The sequence below is a fragment of the Anser cygnoides genome, chromosome 5 (genome assembly GCF_040182565.1).
Source record: "Anser cygnoides isolate HZ-2024a breed goose chromosome 5, Taihu_goose_T2T_genome, whole genome shotgun sequence".
NCBI lineage: Eukaryota > Metazoa > Chordata > Aves > Anseriformes > Anatidae > Anser > Anser cygnoides.
In genome coordinates, this window is record NC_089877.1 from 25,857,736 (window position 1) to 25,879,193 (window position 21,458).

The window sequence follows — 21,458 nt, forward strand, 5'->3', positions numbered from 1 at the left end:
AACTTAGATGGTGGCTTTGGGTACTGGGTGGACTGCCCTCACATTTCCTTGTATATCCCCACGGTGTAACAGACCTGTGATGCTGTTCTGCATTATCTTGGTCTGAAATATCATTTCAGGTCATTTCCACAGGCTGGGAATGTTGACAGAGCAGAGCTCTAATACAGTTTAATCATTCCTATCTAGCACAGTTGTACAAAGGACAGTAGGTAGTGCATCTGTACTAGAACATGGGCAGGGCCTATATTAGGAATTTGGCTGTTGAGACTGGCTTTCTGCAAGCACCTGCCAAGCTTGAGCAGTGCTTTTCTGAGAAGTTCTATGGAAGTCAAAGGTTTGGCTTCCCTCCTGTGCCAAAATTTCCTTAGTTCAAAAGGGAAAAGATGGCTAGCTCCCCATTTTTGAACCGCAGTTGGTCTGGCAAAAGCTCATACATCCTATGGGTTGTTCCTGTTTACCAGAGCTGATTATGTCGCCGCAAGGGTCAATTAAAAAAAATGCATGGAATTGAACTCGATTCTTCCTCTTACTTGAGCTGAATTGGTTTCACTACTTACATAGCTGCTAAAGGGATCTTCTGCAGTTAGATGGTGAATAGTGAGTGAGGATCAGTTGTAAGAAACATGCTTTTGTAATTTTGGGGAATGAGGTTATAAATATGTTAAGACCAATGCTGCTCAAGTATTAATTTAATGCTATGGAATAAAATAACAGGCTGCCTAGAAAACCCCCAAAATCACACCTATCATGTTATTCTAAGTCACAAAGGGCTATTTGTTGTGGATTTGCAGGTTATTCAGAAATAACTATTTTATTACGTTGACAAAAGAAACCTCAAGGGCTTGCTCTTTACAGTTGTGTGATAGGAACTTCGAGTGTGCCTGTTGAAAAATGAGCTAGCTAACAATGGGACCTTGGCAGCAACTTCGCCATTTATAGAGAAACCGTCTATCTAGGACGATCTGTATAAAATAGACCTCGCTTAGGTTAGGGAAAGGTCACAAGTTACACAAAGTTTGGATAGTCTAAATGCGTTACTCAAAACTAACTCTCCTGTGTATAGTAAATATTATTTGAACCTGTATTATTAAGAACATGCCAGGATTCAAAAGATTAAATAAGGAAGATGTAATTATGAGCTAAATAATAAACAGAACAGTTTTAGTCCCCCTTGTGTTTTTCACTTTCCTGCTATTGTTTCATATGTGGCTGTTATACAAAGAGCAGCTTAGGTCAGCTACTATAAATTACGGTTTTCGTACAATAGTAATCTACTAAAATTATTTCAAAGCTGGATCAAAGAGCTTCAAAAGACTTTGTGAAAACTTTTCTACATAATAAAGAGACTTCATTTTGATGTCCTGTTTTTATAAAGATTTCTTTCTTGATTTAGATTGCATCTTACAGTACTCAGCTAGCTGCGTTAATATTATGTTATTGGAACACACAAGATCTACATAATTTATTCGCAGCCTAAAATAAATGCAAAATTGTAATATCGAATAACCTCTTTTTAAATGCATTACCTGGTATGTTTTTCAGGCTACGTTTCCTAAGCTGACCTAAGTGAAAAGACTTTTCCTTTATTATTAAAGAAAAAACAGGATGATTTCCAGTGAAATTTTATCTGACTTTCTTCCCTCTACAAACATAAAAATCACGTTCACAATGATAACAATTCTTCACAATAGTAGCAGTAGTTCTGTTTAGTGGCTTTTAGCTGACATCATGTCCTCTAAGACATTAGTCTCCCCTGGACTTCCTCCCCTCACTCCTGGCTTTCACCTAACCTGAACAACCGCATGTCATCTGCGCAGATCCATAGATGTGGCATTGCAATGTCAAAACAAAATGAAATGTCAATGGAAGTGTATGGAGACAAAGTAACAATATTGAAACCATGTCAGTGCACATCTACAGAGACCGTGTTACTCTGTCACGGTGATTTTAGGAAGATCACTTTGAGATGTTAAAATGAAATGAAACTAAGTCAATTAGGTAATAACAATTGAGGTTCAGGGATTAATTGAGGGCCTAAGGTGAAGCCAGTGACCATTAACCCCAGCTAGTTATTAATTCTCAGAGAAATATCTGTGGCTAAGGTTATTCTCATTATGAGGAGGGGTTTTTCCCCTATATCGTGTAAATACTTTTTGCTGTAGCCTCAAACAGCGATAGGATGAAGGGCACTGCAATGCACGTTAGTGCTAACTTAAATTTTCCTAGAAAGTGAATCCACCTAATACCTGGCAGAAACTTTTTTTTAAACACAAGTGATGGCACTTAATGATTTAACCTGATGTCCAGTCAAGCATCTATGATGAGACAGATTTACTGTAATGTTTACCTCTAAGAACTTTCCTAATTTAAACAATAGGAACACGGAGAAGTATTAGCACAGAACAATACATTCATACAGCAACTACTGTTTGCTTGGCACAAGCATTCATCATAAAGCAGACATGTAAAACAATCAAACAATTACAGAACTGTTCCAAACAATAATGATATTTAAAAATACTTCTAAAAATAATTATTTAAAATATAACAAGAAGCAAGTCAAGATCACAAATTTTATGCAAATTCAGGCTTCCAAAGTATACAACTGTAGAATGAAGACATAAATGCATTATGTATTATGATATGTAACATCTCCTTTCTACAAAGAATGAGAGATTGGTACCTGGATCAGCGCTTCGTAAGTACAACGTACTGTACAAACACAAGTGAAGTCTCCCTAGGCTCACATCCTAAGGAGAGAAGAAAAAGTAATATAATTGTTTTATTTTTATATATTTATAAATATTGATTTCTTTATAAATATATTACTCTGTATACTTTTATATATTACTATTATATATTACTATATGTAATTATTATTGCTACTAATAAAAAAGCTACCCTCTCTCTTTCAAAAGTCCCATTTTATTTGTTTGCTTTTTTTTATAGGTGTTTTGGTAGAGGTCTTCAGTAAAGGGCAACAACAGTATACTTATCCATATCTTACAGAACGGTATTCCATGTTTAAGTGTTGAGGAGAGTACAGAGACATTTCTGCAAGTTGACAAGTGACAGTGACATTGACAGGGCATGTCACAGCCAAGTGGATGAGCTGCACCTTGAGAAGCCTGAGCTAGACCCTACACAGAGCTGGCAGGTTTTGGAGCTGGAACTGTTGTGTTCTGGGCTGTCTCCCGTGTGAAGCTGCATGGAAGTACTTCAGAAGTGTTATGAACATTTCTAAAAGAACTTTGGGGATGCATGGTATATTACCAGAAAACAAAAATGGTGTAGAAACAGTCCACAAAAAAAATCCAATATTTCCCTTTATTTTTTTTTTTTTTGCTTTTCCATAACAAGCATTCACATCACACTCCCCATTTTGTGTTCTGCCTCAGCATAACAACTCCATAATGAATGGAAATAAAAATTAATTTAATCAGTTTGTTCCCATACACGCTTTAAGCAGCCTCCTTTTCTATGTGTTTGGCATTGTATTAAATATAAATGAGTAAATACATTTAGAAGAAAAATGGTCTGGTGACCTATCTTGAAAAGACAGTCTAGGTACAGTTGGATCTCAAGACACAGATCCATCCTTCCTGAAGCAATACAGATCAGTTTAAATGTCTAACCTGTTGTTAAAGAGCCTCCAGCGATGGAGATGCTTAGAAAAATTATGTAGATCCATTCCACTATCCATTTTTGGTTAGAAACATATTCCACTGTCTTAACTAAATCTTTACATTTGCCATAAAGCTCCAGGCTCTCAATTCTTGCAATTGGTTTAATAATCTTCACAATTCTGTCATTGCTGACCCAATACTCAGCTTTACTGATGATTGCAGCTTCAGAGAGTTGGAGGCTCCAGTGGAGCCAAGGTTTCCTGCGCTTTTCTTTCACCCTAACCTTCCTACAAGGTTTTCAGTAGGCAACCAAAGGGTTTTAGGAGATGTTTGTGCTCCAACAACCCACAACCCTGGGAAACAGCAACATTTTCTGGCTTGACAAGCAGATGTGTCACAGGAATGCAAGACAGTAAGTATCACAGACTGAGCTTTGTCTCCCATCTACCTAATCCACACTGTACTTAAAACAATCCTGCCCATTAATGCAATGCGAAGCAGTTTTATGTTCCTTGACTGGAGATAGTATTAGCTTTACTTGAGTAAGTACCTAACTGAAGACAGATACAAAGATAAAGTCTCTCAGACTTGAACAACAGTGGGGAGTTTTAATAATGTCCCAGGTGAGGTATCTGTTAGACTGGAAAACTAACACTGAAGAGTCTATTTAGAGGGAAAATACATTACCACTTGTTATAGCAAGTCTTTAGTGTGCAGTTTACAGTCCTCCCATCCCCACTTTACAAGCTGCACATCTCTTCCCTTCGTTATTTACTCAGGCACAGAAACTTATTTATACCTGGCATTCAGTTTGCAAGAGCCCTGTCTTGAATGCTCACCAGACAGAGCTGGATTTCTCTTACCCTTCCTCCTCTCTGCCCCCAGACAACGTGCAAGGGCCTACAAATCTGTTTCTAGTTTTTCCATATCCCTACACCATTGCATTGTTAAATCAGATCCAAGACAGTGAACTGGTGCAGCACCACACGTGTCTGTGTTTAGGAGCCTCACACTGACTCATGGTGTCTGAGGATTTATTCTTTTATTCATACCTAGGGACTGTACTTCATTCAGCCTTATTGGTCTTCTGCAGTGCTGCTGTCATGTTAGCAGGCTACATTTTCCAAACTAAGAATCATAGAATGGCTCGGTTTGGAAGGGACCTTAAGGATCGTCTAGTTCCAACCACGTCCTCTTTCACCAATGAACTGTTGGTGAAACATCATGAACTGCTTCACTCCTCCCATTGGTCAGTTTTACTTAATATTTTTCATGTATTAATAACATGTCAGTTCTATTTTTATTTTCAAGAAAAGTGCTGTCATGCTTCTTCCCCATTTTTCCCTACTATACTCTTTTGGTCCAGTTCTTCTCTCAGAAGTACCCAGCACAAAGCTCTGCTTGCTTCATGAAAACAAACAGAAGTCTCCCCTCTCAGATGCCCAGCCTGGCCACAGGTGTTCTTGCAGCTTAGCGAGGAGAAGCCTCATGCATCCTGAGGCAGCCTGCAGCCTCAGGAAGGCCACCAGAGGAAAGCCCCCTGTCACCAGGGGCTCAGCGGCAGCTGTGCTTCGCCCTGCCCTGGTGTGCAGCAGCCACAGCAAGGCTCTTGAGAGCCCCTCACCTCGCTGGGTCAGTACACGGGCATCCTGTGCCAGAGGGGACGGGGACTGCTTCTGCTGAGCTGTATGCAGCAAGAGGCAGCGTCTCCTCAGTCAAAGGCAGCTTCTTTCTCACAGCATACTCTGCTGGCTGTCTCTAGGGTACTGGCTTTTTTGTTTGTTTCCAGTTTCATTAATGAAGTTTTGTTATTTTCCACTATGGTTTTTACTGTTGTCTCTCTCATCTGATTCAATTTGTTGATCTCCCCTGCTCCCTTTCCATGTGCTTTATTCCAGCATTTAAAACACACACACATTTAGAGACAGTCACCAGCAGGTTCACAAGTGACACTTTATGACTTTAATGAACACAAGTTATGCTTTTAAATGTTAGCCAGGCAAATGCATTACTGTACTTCCCACTGATGCACCAACAACGTTAAAGCACAATGTTACAACAGACTTCCTCTGTCTAGTTAGCCCTTGTATAGCAAGCCCATAAGTGATGGCTTCCTGTCTTCATAAATACTAACAGCTAAACAGCAAAGCATTTTCTGATTTCTTGGCCTCATATTTCCTTCAAGGATATCAAAAAACATTTTCCTGAATTCTTTGGCAAGGTGCATTTGATATGTATCAAAAACAGAGGAAAACAAAAGGAGAGGGCCCATCATAAGGATGAAACCCCAGCCTTGACGGGCCAGCGACTGAAGAACCAAAACGTAACTAATTTGATAGATGTAGTTCCTCTAAACATCTAGTCCTATAGCACTGAACCACCAATGGGGTTAGCACTGACCTGGCTTGGGGTTGTAAGCTGTTTTACAGCACGTTCCCCTTGTCTGCAGTCTTATTTTGATTTCTCACTGTCTCTGTTCTCCTCTCTGTGGTGCTTTCTCTCAGCTCCACAGGTCCAGATTGAGAGGCAGCTTGTGAGACTTGTATACTGGCTAAATACTTTCCATTTGCCAATATACAAAAAAGATATTTTTAAATAATTGTTTTGTTGTGTAGTTTGTTTCATCTCTCTGCACTGTTCTCACTTTAGGAATTTCCATTTGACCACACAACTGGAGTAATGTCATCTTCTGAAATGACCTTGATTCAGTTTATCTGCTTAAATTGGGGACCCAGGTCATCTCCTCTACTGTAAATCACCACTCCTAAAGCATCTTAAACACAGACTTGCAAAGCTCTAGTGATGCAATTTAAAACCCAATGCTTGGAGAAGGAACACGCAGCCAATACATTTCTCTTGTTTGTCTATAGCTTCTGCCAAAAGTACCCAGATGTAGATACTGCCAGGGTACTGGCAAGTTTTCGATGCATCTGTGGCACAAAGTGTGCTGTATGGCAGATGAGCACATAGAAGGTGCAGAGGTTTGTCATAATATAAACGTTACCCTTGAGCTGATAAAATTGTGTGCCATTGTTCATCTAGTGAGAAGGGCACATAAAATACTACTTGAATTCAATCAAAAAAGTTAAACCCACAGCTTTCAGAAATGCAACTGATTTGTTCCAAAAATAATCTTACAATATGCTGTATCAGACAGTGAATATTTGGTTCATCTTTTAAAACACATGTCTTGAGTCACTGAACCATCCCAAAACAAAGCTCATCAGATCACAAAAGTGCTAAATTTTCAAATAACTGAGTGCTGATGTTGGGCTGCTCGCAAGGCAAGTGTTGCACAGGCCCACCATTCTTCCATATTTCTAAACATATGAAAGCTAAACAAGATGGGTCCCCATAGGGACTAAGACATGGCTGGCCTGAACCAAGGAATGAGCATACATACAACTGTCTTGAAATGCACTCTATCCGCTTCCTCCCATATTCCCCCCATCTTTACAATGAACTAACCATTTAAAGGTGGAGGTTAAAACAAACACTTGAACCTGCAGATGAATGCAGCTATAATGAAGCAGCAATACAACAGTGATGTCCTTTCCTTGTGCCCCCAAATGTCAGCTGTGTCACTGAGGGATTTTAAGTGTGCTTGGTTTGGGGTTTGGATTTTTTGTTCAGCTGTTTTTTGTTGTGGGTGGGAGTGGTGAATGCTGTTGGTTTCGCAATTATAGCAAAGACAAGAAAGAAGGAAAACTTTGAAGTACTTCAAGGAAAACAAAATAAAAAGTTGCCAAGAACACTAGTAGGCCAAGACACACACAGCCAGAGGCCTGGAAATTTATTTCTTCAGAAAGTCTGTTCACACGATACCTCCAGACTCAAAAGACTGTCACTGAAAGCACAGTCTGAACATAATGGCATTACAAAGGTGCAGTTAACACCAAAGACGGCCAGGAGGACTTCTAGCCTAATGTGTGAAATGGGAAGATGAGAATTGGACTATCAGAACCTGCGCTGACCCATTAGAAATGGATTTTCTACTTGTAAAATTAGCAGGTTTATTACAGAAATCATTCAGGCAGAGTGAATTCAGAGACTCGTGAACTGCAAGAAGAACTGTCTCTTTAAAGGGTCTGTTCTATTTCTGGTTAATCAGATGGCAAGATATAAAAAAGCCTAGCAAGCACACTAGTAAGAAAAAGCAGATACCATTTTCCTCAGGTTCTAGGCTAATTGGGGATTGAGCTGGGATTTATACAGTGAATTTGTCCTAAACTGTTTCACTTGGAGAAACAGAGCTTAAGTCTTAGTGAATGCAGCTGAAGCTGTATGGATGATGCAGGATGCTTCCCTGGCTGTGCCATCTGGAACACATCACTGGTGTATTCCACAACTACCGTACAGTGCCGTACTGCAGCTGTGCTCTTGCCAATACGTGGAGGCAAGCTCTGGCCCTAATAGCAATTCCATATGGGACAGTCTTTTAGAAACTTTCATCAAAAGTTTATAGCTTGAAGCACAAAGCCATTTAGTGTGAAACTAAGCATCTAGTTACCTCATCTGAGACTATCAAACAATTTAGTTGCACAGAGCAATTTAAGTGGACAACTTTCATAATGAAGACATACAAAACCATGAACTTTGTGAAGATAGATGCCTGCCTTGGACAGCTCATGTGCTAGAACTGAGAATAGCAGAGTTAATAACAGCTGGATGACCCAGGTGTTCATCTTAGCTTGTTATACACTTTGGAAGGTATTTAACTTCATAGTTTATAGAGCAGATGGACTATGGTAACCATGCAGGAAGGAATCCCAACAAACAGCAGCCAAGTACAACTCTAAAAATAGACCTCTTACAGCAATAACTAAAAACTCTGATTAAATACCTGCCTCTGACTTCAAAATGTATTTGTATTCATTCTGATATACACATCTCGTGCTGAGAAGTCCCAGTGAACACTAACATTTGTCCTGCTACTATTATTGAAGGATTGGCAAATTATTCTTCAAACATCACTAATCTCACAACATTGAAGGTATTTGTTTTCCCACTGCACCTCTGACAAGGGTAAACCCAGGAATTAAAACTAAGTTTATTGCCAAATACTGCACTGGAGAAAAGCAAATGGACCACAGCACAGCTATTATGTCCCATGTATAGTTGTGCTTCTAAACTTCAGTGTTTTGCTTTTTTGTTCGTTTTACCAGTTGTTTGGATTTTAGGTCGGTTTGTTCAGTTGGTTTTTCTTTCCCACAACATTCAAAGGCAACGTTATGCAGCACAAACCAAAAGTGTTTGCAGCCTATTTTTGTATCTTGTGTACCAAGGCACAATTTTCTCCAAAGCAAGACACAGTGAGGTTGCTACATACCCAATCTGAAAAGAACTACAGATAAGCAGCACACAGGTTTGCATCTTAGATTCCTCAGTGCAATTCACTACTGTTAGCAACAGAAATAAGCCTAAAACATTTAAGGTGCTAATCTCAGCTCTAAAAAGCCTTATATACAGCTCTTCAAATTAATTTAGCCCTACCACTGATGTTCAGTGGAGGATATTACACATTTAATTTAGAAAGCCAGGGACTACAGTCTGAAGCACTGCACGACAATACATGTACTACAACAGATACCTTGTTGTCATATCTTCCAAGAAGTTAATTGAGGAATCAATTAATGAGTGGGATTTTTCACGTGCAGTCAGCAATAGCTTAAACTTCTCTCTCCTAGAGATCATTTAAGCTTTGATTCCCATGAAATAGATGGTAAGCCCATTGCAAAAGCTTAAGTGCCTGTACATTGTCCTAACAGAAGAAAATTCTTCCCAAGTACAGAAGATAGAGCACACTCTCAATACACTTGCATGAAAAGGCAGGTGGTTGCTGCACCCTCTTGGGATCAAAAAGACCCAAGTGGGAGTTCAAACCCGTGGGCACAATTAACAGCCTTCATTTTCATCTGCCACAGTCATTTTGATGCAGAAAGAACTCAAACTTCATGGGCCAGAAAGCGAGAAAAAGAATGAGCACAGTCCTATTTCGGATATGTCTTCAGTCAATCTAGATCTATTATTCACATGAAGAAAAACAACTACATATTAATGCTCTTACCAAAATGACATTGTGTAAGAAGGGGGGACAGCAACTCACTCTCCTCCCATATGCATTCTGTAAGAAGTTTGTATCCTTGTACTTCAAGTAGAGATTGATTGACTTACCATATGTAGGTCTCCTTTTAGATTAACATATAGATGAAGCCCCACAGAGAAGTTTCTCTAACTTCAGGATCCTAGCCAGCAAAAATGTTGGAACAAAGTGGCAGGGTGATGGTGGTACAGCCAAGGTGCTCCAGGACATGGGGATCAGCTTGTGGGGAAGTCTGACATCAAAAGTGGAGGTGTTATTTGCCTCAGACACCTGCAAAATGAGCATCTGGAACCACAATCTGCAGGAATGCTGTTCTGAGTTTAGGCATCTAGATCAATTCCTTTTAGATAAGATCTTTATGATTAGATTAACAGAGAACTAAGACAAGAGCTGCCAAGCTATTCAAGGCATTTTGAAGCAGGAGATCCCAAACATTGTGTTTAATAACTCCCTCACTGAAAGGCATTTGGGTCAGGGTTATCTTTTGACAGAGTAGCCCATTTCCTTCAATATTCAAAGATTTGCAAGCCTCAGCTCCTACTGTCCCATATATTTGTTTGCAGCCTTTCAAGTCTCTTTACACTGAAATAGTCAGCTGCAGGTCCTACATGGTGCTGAACACCCCCAGTTCATCACCACAGCTCATTACATGAGTGGGCCTTGCTGGTTTAACAGGCAGACATCAAGATCACAATAGATCTTACGTGGCATTTTCTGAGTATGCCTTCTGTTCAACCTTCTGAGCTCCCCCAGACACATGCAGTTCTTGTATGATACAACAGAATTAGCAGGAGGAAGACATTCACCACACAAGCAAAAAAAACTAAGCTTGAAAACACTCGCCTCACTCTTCTGTAGTTTGAGAAGTGAAGTCTAGCACAGCAAAACAAAAAAATCAGACCTACTTTTAATCTGTGAACAGCTCTCTTGATGAAATCTGTCATGTTTCTGGCTTCTTTTGTTCCTTGTGAAAAGAGCAAAAATGTTATTTTTCAGAAAGAATTTCCAAATGTTTTGTCTTTCTTAGTGTTTCTTTATGATACAGTTCATCACTGCAGGCAGATCTGTCTCATTCGTTAATTTTTCCATTGTCAAAACAACATAACCAATAGTTTATAACATCATAAATCTTGGACATCAATCATTATATAGAGATTCCACATTATGTACAGGATTGTCTGTTCCGGTATGTTTGAAAGGCCAGTCATGACTGGTTATACATTATTCTGCTGCTACAAACAGCAGAATAGTCTGTATTGAAATAGTGAGCCTATAAATGGCATATGAATTTCTGAGTTGCTTTTGTCACTGCTTGTGGTTTTCCAGATGGCAAGAAATTAATCGCTTAGTTCAAATATTTTTTAATGCTCTTTCTGCAAATTTGATATTTGATGCAGGATTTGGCAAGTCCTCTGAAGTTTGAGTTCTTAAAGATACAGCCTCCTATTCGAGCCTGAAGTCCCTACTCCATGCTACTAGAATACTGAAAATCATTGCAGTAGGCAAGGGGGGGGAGAAGACATGAGAAGTAATTCATAGTTTAATTTCATATAGCCGCAGTAAGCAAGTACCCTCACTATCTAATAGAAGTCTTCGAAGGATCTAATTCAGTAAACATGTCTGTTTCAGACCTTTTTGGAAACATTTACCCATCAACTGTCATTCTTTTCTTAGGCAGAATTCACAATGATTCAGTGCTGCCAGCACTCGATACACACATTTAGGAGCCACCAGTGCTTTTTCTTTGGGATGACATGAGAAAAGAGAATGGAAACAAGCACCCAGCTAAAGCAAGGGTCCTTTTTTGTTTATTTAAAATCTGGGGGGGCTCTTAATGCTTGCTTTTTATTCCTCCAGTTTGACCAGGAAAGTGGAGATGAGACCATTGAAGTCACTGCTGCATCTGAGAGTATCATGTGACAGTTTAAAGCCTCAAAATCTGTCAATCGCATTTGTTCTGGTATGCAACTAGATAGGTCTAACACAGAAAATAGTGTGACTACAGTGCCAAATCACCAGTATGGGGGAGATTGGAAGAGCTGAGTGCTACAAGCTTTTTTGCAACATATAGACTTCTAAAAACAAGACAAAGTGGTAAGTCATCTCCTGTACATTTAAATCAGATGAAGGGAGTGGAGAGAAAGAAATGGGTTTCAAGTTTTAAAACTACATCAGAGGTCATGCACAGGTGAGTATGTACAGTCCTACATACCAGCTGCTTCAGTTCTAGTGGAACACACATTTGAGTAGCTGGCTTATCCTGAGCTAAAGTATATTCTTGAACTGCCTGGAGACACCCTTCTTTGACCAGAGATCACATCTCATCTGACTTCTGTATTTCAAACTTCTGAAAAATAACCAAGTGGAGGAACATCAAAGCCTGCTCACCGAGAACATCACACCAGGTAAACCACAGTTAGCTGACAAAGCTGAACCTTGTGAGCCTCCCTCAACAACCCTCCCCAGCTGACCTGCTACCTAAGGACCAAACCACAGAAAAGCTGTGACCTTCGTGCTCTTTGAAAGTATTAACATAGTCATGGCTTATTTCTACAGGTGGCAGCTCTCATAGCCCTGAATTTTTTTCCTGTTGCTTCCCCACTCGTCTGCCTTGCATAAAGATGCTTTTCCAGTGCAGTTTTTCAGTGCAAGCAGGAGATCACCTCCTAGAAATAACCTGCAAGCCATGCAGCCAGAAAATACAAGACCAGTCCACAACACCAGGCAGAGCATTCCAGTTTTGTCAGAAGGAATACAGCATTTGCAAACCTCAGTGCTCTAGAAAGCCCTACAGTATTTCTTCAACTCTCAGCTGTCATCTTCCCCTTTACCTGGCAGGGTCTTATCAAATGTCTTCTCACTAGCCAAATAGTTTTGATAGAAGCTCCAAATCATATCATTACTAACATCCCACAGGTAACCACTAACCTGGCTTAGCTGAAGAAAGCAGGTAACCAAGAATAAGTGGATCACTGACGTTTTTGGTTTCCTGTTGAAAAAGTGTCACAACTGATAAATATCACATTCCTATAACTGGCTGGGATCAAGACAGAGTATTGAATGAAATATTGCAGATTAAACTCAGAAGCACAAACTGAACTGTTTTTTTTTTCCCCTCCTGTTTTTAAGTAAATACTGCATGCTTTTCTCCCTCCAGTTCCCAATTCTTTCCAGGCCATGTTCCTTCATTAAGAGCTATTTGCAGTATCAGAACACGCTGCTGGGGAGATCTGAATACACACAGAGTTGTTTACTACTACGCACGACACCTAAAGAAGGTCCTTGTATCATTGATGTTGCTATCCCTGATGTTGTACACATGTGGAAGACATCTTCACCTACCAGTATAGTATTTGTGAAGAAAAGAAAGCATTAGCCAACCTTGACAAAAAAAGGAAAGGGAAAACTAATGTTCACCACATGCACCGCCTTGAGAATTCAGATGAACATTCTGTACTGCTCTTTTGCTTTGGAAAATGTGTAAGCCATGATTTTAAATCATTTGCAAACTCCCCTGCTTTAATTTATTAACATAGGCCAACTGCATGAGAGCACTATTTTAACCTTAAACTGGAATACTAATAAAATCCCTACATGATACCAGATATGTTTAATTTCTGCTTTTATTGCGCTATTATTTCAGTGGATCTCAAGAACATCTGATTGAAGTTACCTTAAAGTTTTGAATTTAAATTAGATATGGAACCAAATAAACCCCGTCGATCACAACAACCTTGAACTCTGGGAAATTCAAATCCAGATCCAGACTTTACAGCTGGACTCCATCCCTGCTTTAAACGCAAATAAGAATCAAAGACTGTTGTGACTGCACACATCGTTTACAGGAAACATTCAATTCAAAAAAAATTTTATAGGTGTTCCATCCTTTGATTGTTCCCAAATTTCTACCCAACTGTTCACACCAACACCTAAATTCAGACTCTTGTTTTCTTTCTGCTGACTGAAGCCTCAACACGCACACATCACTTCGCTGCAGAATAAACATCATGGCACTGATTTGAATCCCAAACTCTCTCAACAACTGTTTTGCATCTAAGTAATTGCACCAGCAGTAGTGAGGTTGCCTCCTTGTTTATATGGGGGAGGGGTGCAGTTGGAATCACAGCCCATGACTTTATCATAGAACATGAAAAGCCTCCGGGCTATCCTCTCAGCTGGTATAAATAAGCAGAGCTCTATTGGTTTCTGGGTGAATGAGATTATAATTCGAATCAGAACCGTGGTGTTTGTTTATACCATAACAAAGTATCACAGAAGTGTGTATCATAAGCCTTAAAGCACTGCACTCAAGGACTGCAAAACCCAAGAATCCGAGCTTGGAATTCAGTGACTCCAGTGAAGTTATGCCTATTTATTTCAGGATAGCAGTGCTGATGTGCACCAGCTGAGAATCTGGCTCTAACTCCTAGATGACAGCAGAAACCAGCTACAGGGGGAGGGGGCAGGGGTGGGAATCAAGCAAAGTACAGAGCCCTACCACTGATAATTTGGTATCAGCCATCTCCTAAATATGCAGGCTTATTTCTCCCAAAAGCAAGAGTAGAGAATTAGTAAACATGTAGAAATACAAAGAATCTTTAACAAATTTGAAGTATATATAATGTTCTGCACGCTATGTTTTGCATTCTAGTACAAAGGATTTTCATCCTGAGTAACACTTAACCAGTTACTCTTTTTAGGTGCTTGCACAGTCCCTATGATTCAGAACAAACCCATGCAAGAAACACCCTCCAAAACAACCTGTGCCAGCCCATGCTCAGTTAGCAAAGAAAATCACCCACTCTTCAGCACACACACACAAAAGAACAGCCAGCAGGAATAGACAGTACCACTTCTATTTCTTTCTTCCAGTACCATTTCCACAGTCTTCATCCCAGTGGGACATGATGCAGTATGTAAAATTGCTATGTTTCACAACAATTATCTAAGAAATCACATGTGGTATAAACAATGTATAACAAACAGCAGCAGTATTATATTCAAATAAACCACTGGTTATGTCAAAACTAATAACTTATTTACTGTAGTGTACTCAATAAGTTAACAAGCCCAATGAACCTAATGATTTTATTATCCACTTTTTTTGCTCTTCATTGAGACTGGAACTGATTTTTCCAGGATTCATGTTTATGCAATCCAAGCATATTGTTATTTGCTACTTTCTGCATCATCATTTTAGCATTCTTGGGAGAGAAGACGATGGTTCTGTCTAAATGTTAAGGGAGGGGTTATCACTGACATGGGAGATTATTAGGTTTGATGCAATATTGAGAACATTCAGTCAGAAAACAGCATCTTTCATTTTTAGAATGGAAGTAATTGTGCTTTGTGACAGTGCACATCCTTAAGACGTTATGTATCATTGCGTACTTAAAAAAGCAGTACACTTTTCATTGATCTTTCAATTTCATTTTGATTTAAAATGCAGATCTTTCTCCCCATTGAAATCTTAGCATTTTTATTTTAAAATGTGTCGGAAAAAATCCATTTCAGACATATGCAGCGCCATAAATTACTTTTTGTGGTTGAAACAGTATTCGCTTATGTCATGGGTTGAACATCCTCCTTTATTAGAATGCTATTTATTGCCACCAGCTGCAGTGCTCAGCTAAGAAAGTTCTTGACACCAGCGATTGCTTTTCAGCACCAATGCTTCCGGCTGCTAACGGGGGCTTCTCTTTCCAAACACCGCCACCCCTCTTAAACTGTTCCTTCTGGTACACAGACAGCTCCTGTCATTGTTACCCGGCACAGGAGCCGGGGAAAAGGGATCGGATCTGAACCCACCGCTAGATGATCTCTTTAGCCATAAATCTCCTACAGCTTAAGAGGCCTTGCCAAATACCACTAGCCTGAAAGCTGTCAAACACATTCAGGAAATTTACCAATTGGTAATTTGGAGGGGCACAGGGGAGGCTGGCCAAAATTAAGATGCAAATTTAGCTTGCAAGCAAAGGACACTTTACATAATTAGTCTCAGATTTGGAAAAACAGAACTTCTATAGCCATCAGCTATGTACTCACTGGCCTCTATTTTACTAGGTTTCAGAGCAGGCAGAAGCCATACTGTAATAGCCTTTTTACTTTTCCTCTCCAGGGCTATCACTACTCCTGCACAAACATAGCACTGCTATTTTCTTCTCCTTGTGCCAGTCAAGAGAACTGAGCAGGAGGAGAGAAGTGGTGGTGTCACCACAGGTCCCACTGGACAGCAAGAGTGCCCTGCAAGGTAAATCCTCAGTGGCAGCACACATGCAGCTCCTGTGCATGGTATCAATGCAACACCAGGGTTTGCACTTGCATACATGCCTTCCTCACAGCTGAACCCCCAAAAAAGCATTGTATATAATTGGTCTTGACTAAACAGCAGTGATAGGAGGAGGCTGAACTCTTTTAGCATAGAAAGAATTCCTTTCCTGCTTCAGAAGAGAAACACTCCATAGGTCAAAGAGGAAGGCTTCTCTGCAGTATAGCACAGGCAAGCCTGTTACGCAGATGCCTGAAGCACTGCAATCTAGAATCTTTGGGGAAAAAAAGTAGGGGAGGGGCAGGCCCTGAGCATAAACCCAGTTTTCCCCTTTGCTACTTCTTTTATTTAATCAAGTATACTTTTTTGTGTACATGCATATCTTAAAACCCTAAACTACTCAAACTAGAGTCTTTGCAGAGTTAAAGTTGGCCACACAAGATAATTGGCAAGCATTCTCAGTTTTTTATTCACCATGAAAGATAATAAAAGTGGTTCTTCTACTAATTTTTACAGTTTAGAAAAAAAGTAATCACTCTTCTGCCCACAATGCAATTATTTTACATATTGAGGGTATAACAGACATCTGACCCATAAATAATCCCAGCTTTCAATGTCTTCACTTCTTTTCTTGCCCCTACAAACAACCCAAACAGTTGTTAGCAAGTTACTTTTTGCCTTCATATCTAAAAACTGGACAAATACATTTTTCCTTAAAAAAATGACTCAAAAATAAACTGGCACAACAATTTGTCCATAAGCACAAAGTGTAATTCAGCAGCTTTCATAAAGCACTTTACAAAAGTTCCTTTTCTCTGTTTTGATATTGTCCTTGGGCCAGAGTCTGGGCTTTACTCTGCCCTACACACTATTCTGTTACAAAGCCTATCTACTTCCCCATCACTGGAGGAGGTCTGCTCCATTACACTGATCCTGTTCTAGCCTCTTCTTCACTGGAAGTGAACGACCAGAGATGTGATAAAGTACAGTCGTGATGAGCAGGGCTCTTAAACAGCTCCTCTCCCCTATTCCAGCTGGACTTCTGCCAATTCATATGGATGAGTGAGGGCCAACAGACATATCAGTGCAACCCTGTATTTAAGGCTAAATTATCCCCTGGATGACCCTAGAGTCAATTTACGGGTGCAGAGACTAATGTACAATAGAGGTCAGAAAGACTCTACAGTCCAGCTTTGGAAATGCCTTGACACATGCCACTGGAGGGATACCTCAGGGGGCAGAGGAAGGAATATATATGTGCTCATATTCCATGTTTGTGCAGTGTCCTACTTTGCAACTTTAAAAAAAACATTTTTGCCCTTTTGTGACAAAAAAAAGTTACTAATTTCCCATTATACCAATGAAATGGAAGTCTACTGATTTTAATTCTTACTACTGCTTAAAAAACAGTAATTTAACTCTGCAGACAAGTTGTCCCCTAAGGATTCAGTAGCTCAGCAATATAACAACTCTTCCTTGACCTTCCAGCTGCAAGAAGTATCTGGTCACATGGTGCACAAGCATGCACCGTGTTAGCAATAGTGACCAGTAGCCCCCTGACTTCCCTTTCCTTAAGGGTCTTGCCACATGAAGACACCACCAACTTCCCCACAAACAATTTCCTGTGTTGGGGGTTAAGCAAACCAACAGAAAGAAAAACTATGTATTAGCACGCATTCCCTGTTCCTTTCACAGGTCACAGGTCTGGGATCTTAGAAGAATGGGCAGAAGAGCTGTCCAAAATGCAGAGCACATACGTCTGTGTTTAGTTGGCTGCCGCAATACATGGCAGTAAACTCAGCAGGACACTGCTCTTGCTTTGCTGGAAGTTCTGGAAATTTTTTGTAATCCTTCCTCAGTGTAGTGCAACCATCCTCAGTATTTGATGGGGATTAAATCCCTTGGGGTTCCCCTGAGTAGCCCTGCTCTATATGAGGTTTCTTTTCATTCTCACTGCTCTAACTTTTATCTCCCTATAACTCAGTTCACTTAGGCCTAGATTAAGCTACCACAAAAATCTCTTAGCTTAAATAAATTCTCCCAGCTCTCCGCAAAATCTGATTTCAGAAAGGATCAGATTTTCAGACCAACTCACTTATAAAACAAACTCACAAAAAGAACTCTTAACAATCATGCAGGTGCAGTACCATCCTCATCTTATAAAAATACTGTGTTTTTTTTCTGCAGATCAGACTTTGTATGCACAAATCCCTTGAATACATCTTTAAACAAAAGTCTTTAAAAAAGAAACACATAGCCCAGAGCGAGTAACAAAACAAGTAAGTGTTGTAAGTAACGTAGGAGGGGGAAAAAAGGTAAAAAACAGCACTACAGTGAGTTTAGTATATTTTACTACAATTTCAACAGAAGTTATAGTTATGACCATAAAAATTAGTTATGGAGTTATGACAACCACAGAGCACGCTATTGTCTGGTCATTAATCCTATTTGCTGTCCCGTAGAAGTGTTCACAACTACGCACAGCTTTCCTTCCTGTGTAGCAGCTCCCCATACAGACATATAGTTTTAGTGTTTTATTACTTACTAATGTGTAATCACAGCCTTAAGAGCAGGTGCCTGTACCAGCTCTGCAGAAGCATGAATGATACTCAGGACTCCAGTGAGGCAAAGCAAGTGGTTGGAGAGTGACTTTTATGTCACTAACTAAAGGAGAGCCAGGTCTCACTAACAACCTGCAGAGTAGATTTTCATCCTGAGCCCCTCAAGTATCTGAGTAAATGCAGATGAGAGGATGAAAGGCTGCTGCAGGTGTTTCCCCACCTGTAGCTGGGGAGAGCGGCAACCAGGACTGTACTCTTCTATTTGCTCCCTGGAACACAATTCTCACCAGCAGTGGGAATCGAGGATGGCACCCAATCGCTACATAAGACAGCTTCCATCGCATTCACATCACTGTATCATTTTCACCAGATATTTCTATTAAAACCTTACAGCGACCCCAACACCAGTTTGCATATTGAACAGTATACAGATAAGAAGTAGTGACACTTTCAGCTATCTTATAAAGGTCATTTTTAGGCTAGTGTTTCCAAAAGCAGAGAAGTAGGGCAAGCTTTTCAAACTTGGCTGCCTGAAGCAATCTAACTATCTATCTGAGAAGCTCAACTGAGCAGTCTAATTTCTGGATACAAGCATTCAAACTTCCCATTAAGTTACTGTCAGAGACTTTCCAGAATCTTTTGCACTGGCCTAAATTTAGTGCAGCCCTAAAAGCAAAGCACAGGTGCAATTTAAAGCCAGCGGCCAAAATTTCAATAGTAACACAAAAGGGATGTACTTCATGCTTGGGTTGCCTACCTTGAAATAGTAAATGGGCCAAGTTTCCAGAAATGCTCAGGATGTACCTTGAAAATTTTTAAGCATTATCTGAGTGCTCTAACAGAAAAGCAGTGAAGCAAAACAAGTTCCTGCTTACAGTAACTGTCTTTGGGGATGACAAGCTTGTTCTGTTGCTTTGTGACAAGTACGTGAACATGGCAGACACACAGTAGTCAAATGCTGTTGAAACCTCAAGGTTACAGAAATGCCAATAAAGGCAAGAGCAGTCCAAGATTAACATCACCCAAACCAAATAAAAGCACATAACATCCAGGTAGGACTCTCATGGTATGAAAGTTCACATAAGAAAAAAAAAGCTTCAAATCTTGTAAGAATAAGCAAAAATTCTCTCTTGAAGACTTGATGCAGTTGGATAGGCATCTCTCAATGAAAAATCAAAGAATGATCGGTGAAAGAGATACCACTGAAAATAAAGCCAGGTTTCTGTAAGCTAATGAAAACTAGAAGAAAAAGCAAGGAAAAATTTGAATCTCAAATTTGTGTCTATTTAAAAGAAACAGTTCAATGGTACGGAAATATTCTTCCACACTGTAGAATCCAAACCAAGTTTTCCACCCACGTGAACTAATAAACTTGCATGCTCAGGCCATCTGGACAACTGCCTGTGTGGATGATCAGTCATCTTTTAAAGAAAATCATCCAGAAAAGGTTATTTTGCACAATGTGGGAGAAAGGAATGGGTAAAGAAAAAAAGGGGGGGGGGGGGGGGGGGGGGGAAGAAGTCAAGCAAACAGTAGGACTTGAGAAGAAAACAGTTTTGCTGTTTCTGGGTGACCTGAATAAGCTAGGTGGCATCAGGCTGTATTAGAGGTGCAAATCACATCCAGACGCTACTTAGGAATTGCAGGATGGTTTTGCCAAAGAAATGTGTAGAGGTTTTACTTGGATTCAACTGGAAACTGAAAGTTAAATGCATGTAACATAACAGAACATTTGAATACCATTTTGGACTGTAAACTTATCTATTGCAAAACTCCTGTTCCAAAAGCATTCGATGAAAACAGACTGCAGCATCAAAGTGTACACAAAGAAATAAGAACACCATGTAGGATTTAACGTGAAGAATGACAAGTCCGTGTTAATGAGAGAAGAGAGACCGTATTACAGATGCTGGTAGCCAAAACCAACAAGCTTGCTTTCACTAGGACTCAAAGAATAATTTTTAATTTAAGTACTGGCATTACTGAAAGCCACAGAAAAAGGAGTCTGCCAGAATTGGAAGTGAGAAAATACTTCATCTTCTGCCAGAATACTAAGTCCATTCCAAAGCTCACTTGAGTTACTAGAAGACTTTCCACTGTCCCCAGTATCAGCAATATTATTTTTTCCATTTTATTTCCTTTCTACTTTCAAAATGGAAGGGCAGGTATCTTCCATGTAACTCTAAGTATTAGAAATATATACAATACTACATTTATGAATTAATTCCATAAGTATGAATATCAGTACTTTCAAAAGCACTATATACAACCCACACCACACTCCTGAAGTAAATAAGGCAGTTCCTGTTATTGTTTATATTTCAGCTCCACCTCTCCAATATTTCAACACTCTTTGGAAAAGAGAAAGAAAGAAAAAATGCTTTTACAGTTTCTCCAAATGCTAAATCCATATTCTAGTAATTAAATAATGTTACTATTATTAGTTTAATAATATTATTGTATTGCAGGAAAAGCATAGCAAATGTTAAGGATTAATAGTAATTGAACCTGATATTCTATTAGCTAAACCAGAAATGTTGCTAGATGCAGTATTTTAATAACATAAATAAGACTGTATGTATGTGTTAAGTTGTATCTTTTAAGTTCAGCAAGAAATGGAGCAGCCTTTTGGTTTGTCCCACACAGATGGATCCTCACTTTTGCTCCAAGCACAGCTTCATGCAGTTCACATCTTGATTTCCAGAAGAAACGTGAACCATTTGCAGCAGGTAAGAGAGCACCTTCAGGCTAGCCCAGAAAACAACTCTAGTTTCTCACTAGTGTAGCTCACCCAACAAGCTTACCCAAGTCCCAGCCAGGAAACACCACTTCCAGATGCCTTTGTAGAGGCAAGAGTAGATTATGGGACTCGTACCAAAGCACACACATACTCCCACTAA

At 39.7% G+C, this 21,458-nt stretch overlaps 1 protein-coding gene and 1 long non-coding RNA gene across 12 annotated transcripts in view; one reads left to right on the plus strand and one right to left on the minus strand.

Moving 5' to 3' along the window:
* Window positions 1-3,315, plus strand: part of CDIN1 (CDAN1 interacting nuclease 1) — a 130,547-nt gene extending 127,232 nt beyond the window's left edge. The window contains exon 12 of the mRNA XM_066997580.1: window positions 2,950-3,315. The gene's annotated coding sequence lies outside the window, so the exon portion shown is untranslated. The remainder of the gene's footprint in view (window positions 1-2,949) is intronic.
* LOC136790890 (uncharacterized) overlaps window positions 1-21,458 on the minus strand; it is a 65,080-nt gene that overhangs the window by 25,523 nt on the left and 18,099 nt on the right. For 8 of the 11 annotated variants that reach the window (XR_010831723.1, XR_010831731.1, XR_010831727.1 and 5 more), the window contains 5 exons: window positions 12,658-12,718; window positions 11,942-12,076; window positions 10,635-10,693; window positions 9,801-9,999; window positions 2,684-2,750 (listed from right to left, as the gene is read on the minus strand). This is a non-coding gene — a long non-coding RNA (uncharacterized lncRNA). The remainder of the gene's footprint in view (window positions 1-2,683; window positions 2,751-9,800; window positions 10,000-10,634; window positions 10,694-11,941; window positions 12,077-12,657; window positions 12,719-21,458) is intronic. The other 3 variants (XR_010831725.1, XR_010831730.1, XR_010831728.1) reach the window with 2 other exon arrangements.